This window comes from Melanostigma gelatinosum, assembly GCF_949748355.1.
Source record: "Melanostigma gelatinosum genome assembly, chromosome: 4".
Lineage (NCBI taxonomy): Eukaryota > Metazoa > Chordata > Actinopteri > Perciformes > Zoarcidae > Melanostigma > Melanostigma gelatinosum.
This window is the reverse complement of record NC_136637.1, coordinates 8211080-8218105: the sequence shown is the minus strand read 5'-3', so window position 1 is coordinate 8218105 and position 7026 is coordinate 8211080.

Sequence of the window (7026 nt, the reverse complement as noted above, 5' to 3'; positions counted from 1 at the left end):
TCATAAATGCACTCTTTATGAATGTACAGGTTTGCGTGTGACTGAGATTAATAAGTGTGTATGCCATAATTTTGGTCACTGTGCACATGTGTATATGTTACACAAAACAAACAACAGACACTCAAGAATGTACAATAATTAAAACGAAAAACATACATTGTAATAAACTGAACTAAACTAAAACTAAAATGATGCACCAAATCATATGAAATAGTGGAAATCATCTCATGTTGCCATTAATGGAAGGAAATCTGATGTATAAACTTGTCAAGGCATGAAAATGAATAATTTATTAGCCATAGCAAAGCAGTCTCAACTCACTCCTCTTGCGTGAAAGTACATTTTCAACTGATTGTTAGACACCAGCACACCTCTCGCTCTTTCAATATAAAGATGGTCTGAAAAGACTGAATTCAACAAAAGCGTTGATCACATGTAAACTCAGGATTTGTAAAACATTGGTTCAGCACATTTTCATATCGAACCAGTTATTAAGACAGGAAGTATTTTTCTGATTGCCGGTGTTCATATCCAGTCATGTCCAGGAAGCAGGAAATGGCCCATGACTATGGTGACCCCTAAGGGTAAAGCACAAAACAAAACACATTCAATCATCAAATGGAATACACTCCTGCCTATGTTTGGTATTTGCAGCATTAATCATTTGGACAGTTTTGTTCTCCAGTTTTAACAAAGATTATTGCATGTGTTGTCTCATTGGACATAGACATATAGATATTAAATATGTTCCTAAGAAACAAATTTGTTCTTGAGTAACAGTTATGATCTACAGTTTCATACACCCCCATATATCTGTTTTGACTCGGTCCAAAGACTGAAGCTAGTGTTACTTTGGAAGAATAAAAAACAAGATTTACCATCACTATAATTATGTTATATAATAATGTCAAAATTCACATCTTTATTCATACTGTATGACCACGATGACTCATATGTGACTTCGGCAGCTCTCGTAACATGTTAGGTGTGAATGACGCACAGCGGTTTAAATAATTTGGACTCCCCATAAAACTGACGAAACCTTTTAGAAAAGAGGATATTTATTTTTTTAAATAGCACCTTTAGTCCCTAAAGTAACTTGTTTACCTTATTTCACCCACACTATATTAAGTACTTTATTCCCTGATGGTGACTCATTAGCAATGAACTGGTGATAAAGGTTATTGCTTCAATAAAGACCATTCATTGAAGGCTTGTGATAGACAGTAGGATAATTTGTCACAAGATCAACACATGACACAAAGAAAAATAAACGAGTCATGACGTTGGCTTATGTTTGAGGTACGTCAATTCTGACCGTGGTCAATGAAGTTGTGTTTTCTTTGCCTTCTCCAACAAGTATTGGAGGAGGAATATTTTCTGATTAGTAATTTTCTGATGAGCCAAGAAACAAGTGATTAGTTTTTGTTGCAGATCTTGATTCAACCACAGATCAGGAGTTTTATAAAAAGTTTCACTAGGGGACTACTGGTGGCCTTGGGGGTTTAAGACCATCTCACTGTCCTCAGTTAAAGTTAACATGCAACACCTTCCATCCTTTGACCCTCATGAGAAAGTGTTAATATTAGGTTTTGTGTACAGACTCAAGCATGTGACCTCTCTACCTCATCTCTTAAACCAAAGGTCATCTTCCCATTCTGTCTGTCTTTATTTACTGCATTCTGTTTGATAAAAAAAAAAAATGCAAACTGTGTAAGAAATGGCAACACAATACTAACGGTCGTGTTTTCATCAACTTTCTACACGGTTGATGAACTGAGAGGTTGAAAATAGCTCTGCCATATTATTCCCCTGATACGACTGACTAATCATTGAATTACAGTTACATAGTTTCCGGTTGCTGACTCACAAGGTCTGTCTGATGAAAACAAGTTCATGCAGTCCTCAGATAAGAGGAGACGGAAAACAATTCAATCTGGATGTGTGTTGACACAGTAATAAAATACACAATTTAATTTGTATTCCTGTTGCATTTCATAGGGGGTGGAAAGACAAATAAAATGTTTATTACGCAAACAAATAGAAGTAAGATTACTCGTGTGGAAAGCTATAAGGCTCTTTTGAAGACTGTGGCCTTTTTTATCAGTTTGTTTTAAAAAGTACCACAGTGTGAAAAAACTAGAGTTACAGCATGCTTTAAATAAGCATGAAACATTACTTCTTACTCCTCTCTTATGAACCTGGATATAACTCCTGAAAACAATGTTGCAACATCAGCTCCAACAAGACCTATAAACTTAGACGCCTTTCTTTAGGAGCGGGCTGTGCGTGGGCTTTCCCAGCCCCAGCCAAAGTGTTTGTGTAGCTGGATGTGTTTATTTGCTCTGGTCTGAGGGCGAAGACTAACAGGCTGTGCTGCGGCGCGTCACAGTCCAGCATGCTGGGTCCACTTTCAGTGTACCACCGCAGGAACAAGACAGGCGTTGTACCGCTGTATTTTGGGGCCCGGGGTCCTGGCCAGCGGTCACTCTCAGCAGCCCAACCTGGGAGAACTATGGCCTTTAGCAAAGCAGCATGGGGCCGGAGAGTGCACGATCAACAAACAGACTGACCAAACATCACTCAGCACTTGCTAAAAAAAGGGGTTCCCCAGAGAAAAGGGCACAAGGGGTTGGTTCAGGGCAACTTGACCAGCCTGAAACGGAATGATGAAATAAGCACGTGAACATTGTGCATGGTTTCAGGTTTATTGGGCTTCTTTTTCCAGAGAAACAGAAGAGTTGGCTTGTTCATTTTTGATCTGAACTATTTACTTCCCTGTGTCTGACTGCTAATAACAGTAAGTGTTAAATAAAGGTAAATTGCCGTCACGTATGTGCGTGTTTCAAGGTGGAGCTCCAACTCTTTTCCTTTCAAATAAGCCTCCTTTAGCTCCAAATATTCAAGACTCACTGAACAAGCTTGGAGTTAAAGTCTGGCGTAGTTTTGGAGATCAATGGGTGTCTTTTTTCTGTTGAGCTATGAATGTTCCTCCTGTTATTTTTCACTACCTCATCAATTCCTTCAGAATAGAGCTATTGGGGATTCATAGTTCAGTTATTACACAATCTCCTGAGATTACATAATACTGTATGTGAGTCATGTACAGTAATGTGCAGAGGGTCTGTCTGTATGGTAGAGCGGGAAGGAAAGAGTCTCCAAAGACACAGACATGAAAATATGTTGACGCTTAGCAACTTCTTTTTACACTCTTATTTCATTTTGTTACAACGCGGCTCAAAGGCTGCAACATAAATGCAAGTGTAAAATGAATAAATAACCACATTTATTAAACAGATAATATCAATTATTAAACAAAACAACCATGGAAAATCAGTACTCAGTGATGACAGCATGTGTGGATGTGTGGAAAGGTCTGAAACAAACAAAACAGCAGCCATGTCAGCCAAGGAAGAAACTATCAATGTTCAGGTGGAGAGACGCTGGAACCTCACCAGGCTCAGGTGTGGCTCATCAGCTGATGACCAACATCCTGAAAGACAGAAAAGAGCCAGCGAACAGGAAACAGACCCCTAGTGGAAAGGAAGGGTCGTAACAATATGGTGTTGCAATTTTATAACACGTGTGTATATATTAACTGACAGATACTCACAGAGGAACATAAGATCACCAAATAAATCTTATTTCCCTTTGGGGACAAAGGCAACAGGCAAGTAAGATAGATGAGAAGTTGTGATTGTGCCATCAAGATGTGAATCATTTCTTATTCAGCTACTTGTGTAACATGCATTCCTTCTAAGTGCCTTCAAAGACAGGTTCATCCACTTAACTTTATTACATTACATGTTGGCATCACAAGGGAAACTGGTAAGAAGGAAAAGGAGGGGAGCTGTTGAAAGTAAAGTACAGGCATTTAATGGCACAAAGAACATAGAAATGGCTTGTGCAGCTACTCTAAAGTTTGATGCTCTTCCTCAGGGAGAGAGTTTTAAGTTGCTAAGTACACTGAAAGCTGAAATGGTGAACAATACAGGCCCGACGTCTTATCATAAGAGCAACAACAACATTGCTGTACAATTAGAATGTGTTTAAATTCCCTAATCACCAAAAATCACAAGCTACCAAAAAAACAAGGAGTACAAAGTTCAGGATCTTGGAGTCTTAAAAGCAACACAAGAAATAATTCCAATTACCCTGAAAACCAGGGTACAATAAGGCACAGAGAGGGTGAAATAACATTCCTGGTGGAACAGATTTTGAGCTGTTATCCAATTACATAAGTTCTGATTCATTGTTAAAAACTGCAGACAAAAACAATAGAAATCTCCCCCAATTTAAGCACTTGGCCTAAAAGATTATCTCTCTTCAGACAGTTTGAGTGACATCAAGAGAGTGTTTGTGTGTGTGAGAGAAAGAGAGACAGTTCCTAAGCATAGAAACAATAATGTCTGCTTACACACCCACATATAACAGAAAGTGTATATTTACACAACGTGTGCCAAAATATTTCCAAAGGAAATCTAAAATCCACTTGAACAGGTTACTCTTTGAATTTCTGCCATTTGTTGAGACTACATGACGCAATGCAGGTGCCTGGACAGAGAGAGATTATAAAGAGGCATTTAGGAGGAAAAATATAAATGTTTTCAGTGGAAAATCGGCAGTGATTTACTCCCACTCTCCTCCATGCTCCTGGTTAGATGGTTATCCTGATTATTCAGCAAAATCATATTTTGCTCTACTTGCTTGGACAGAAAGATCTTGTTCCCAGGAAATAATTTGCATCGCTGTCTATTTGTGTCTTTATTTTTATTTATAAGACTTACAATACATATATGTGTAAGTGTTGGTGTGTGTATATGTGTTTGCAATCGCTTGCCACTGCCTGTTTGCACCCAGTATCTTCTCTGTCTCCAGGTAGGTTTAAGTGGCTCAAGTCCTCTCACTGTTGGGTCAAAAGGTGAAATTTAAGAACCAGGGGTGTCGTTAGGCCTATTTTAGGGGGGCTGAAGCCCCCCGCAAATGTTCTTCAGCCCCCCCCAAATAATTTGGCATCATTGGCTTTAAAAAAAAAGAAAAAGAAAAAAATATATTTATTTTTATTTTGGTGATGTCATTAAATTAAACGATTGTTTCTCACATGGACAAGTTATTTGTAACTCTAACATGCTATATATGTGCATGCGTTCTGGTTTGTATGTTTTCTCCCCCTTCAAATTACAATCCAATAGCCCATCATCATACTGAACGATATAAAGTTGACACTGTCAGGTCCATTCTCCATCCATTGTGTGCGGGCCCTTTAAGAATTAGGATTTGGGAGTCACGCGGATATTCTTTATTTGAGAAAAGTTCATATTTGTGTTGTCAAATTTCACTATGACCCTGAAATTCTGTCTCTTGTGTTATCATATAGTGAATGCAAGCAAAGCTACAGCTCAAAATCACACTCTTTCTGATTGAACCAATCTATGAACTGTCTGAAACAATGGATATCTGCGGCCCCAAATGGGCCCCAAAAAATATTGCCACATTCCCTTGGGGCTAAGCCCCCCCTTTCTTTGAACCCTAGAAACACCCCTGTTAAGAACTACGCTGACAGTAGAAACCGTAACGAATCCTCTTTTTCCCCCGAGGCACAGATGTCTAAGAACTCGGCAATTGCACTGTACTGTATATGATGCACATGTAATTTAGGACTGCAGCTAGAGGTGGTGCTGGGATGACATGAGACAGGTTACTAAGAAGGAGAAAAAAATCAAAGCAAGTACAGATCATTATCTTTAAGCTGGAATTCATCCATTTCCTCTTAAGTGAATGTTATGTCATGCAAGGCTACTAAATCAAGCTCTGATCTCTGTGTAACTCGTCTTTGTCTACAGACCCCAGAACAGTAATGAAGGTACAATTATTCATTCATAAGCACATAAAAACAATCATCTTTTATGTTGTCTGAAGTAATCAAATTCAACACTGGAGGCTGTGTCATGTGACTTGAATCTCCTTGGAGAAATGCTACACTGGTCAAAATAGAGAAACGAGAGTGTCGGAAAGCTGAGCGCAGGTGGCGAAAAACTAATCTCCAGGTTCACTGTGACATCTATAAAGAGAGACTTCGCAATTATAATTTGGAACTTAGAAATGCAAGGCAGTCATTCTTCTCTGACATCATAACCAAAAACAAGAACAATACACGCGCCTTATTTGCTACCGTCGACAGGCTAACAAACCCTCCAGTGTCGGTAGCTGCTGAGCTCCAATCCACCTGGGCATGCAATCAATTTGCCTCCTTTTTTACTGACAAAATTCAGAAAATTAGACAAGCAGTCAGTGCCTCCACACCAACCACAGGATATGTGTTGTCCCGATCTCTGAATAACATCCATTCAAATATCATGACACAATTTCATTCAATCGACCGTAGAAGCCTAGAAGACATTGTACAACATCTGAAGTCATCCTCCTGCTGCTTGGATATTCTACCAACACACTTTTCAAAAATATTTCAAACTGCATGACCACTGATCTCTTACATATTGTAAACACATCCCTTCTCTCAGGTGTCTTCCCACAAGCCCTAAAAACTGCAGTTATTAAACCGCTCCTAAAGAAGGCTAGTTTAGACTCCGCAACGATGAAAAATTATAGGCCAATATCAAACCTCCCATTTTTAAGTAAAATAATTGAAAAAGCGGTTTTCCAACAGCTGACCAACTTCTTGGCCGTAAATAACTGCTTTGATGTTTTCCAGTCAGGCTTTCGACAGCACCACAGCACTGAAACTGCTCTTGTTAAGGTTTTCAACGACATCCACTTAAACATAGACAATGGCAGAAGTTCAGTCTTAGTGTTACTGGATCTCAGTGCTGCATTCGACACGGTCGACCATGCCATACTCCTAGAAAGACTAAACATCTGGGTGGGACTCTCTGGCACAGCACTTAACTGGTTTGAATCCTACTTGAAGGACCGAGAATACTTTGTGTCTGTAGCTGATTACACATCAGAGCTGACTAAAATGACATGTGGTGTTCCCCAAGGTTCAATACTGGGGCCTCTTCTGTT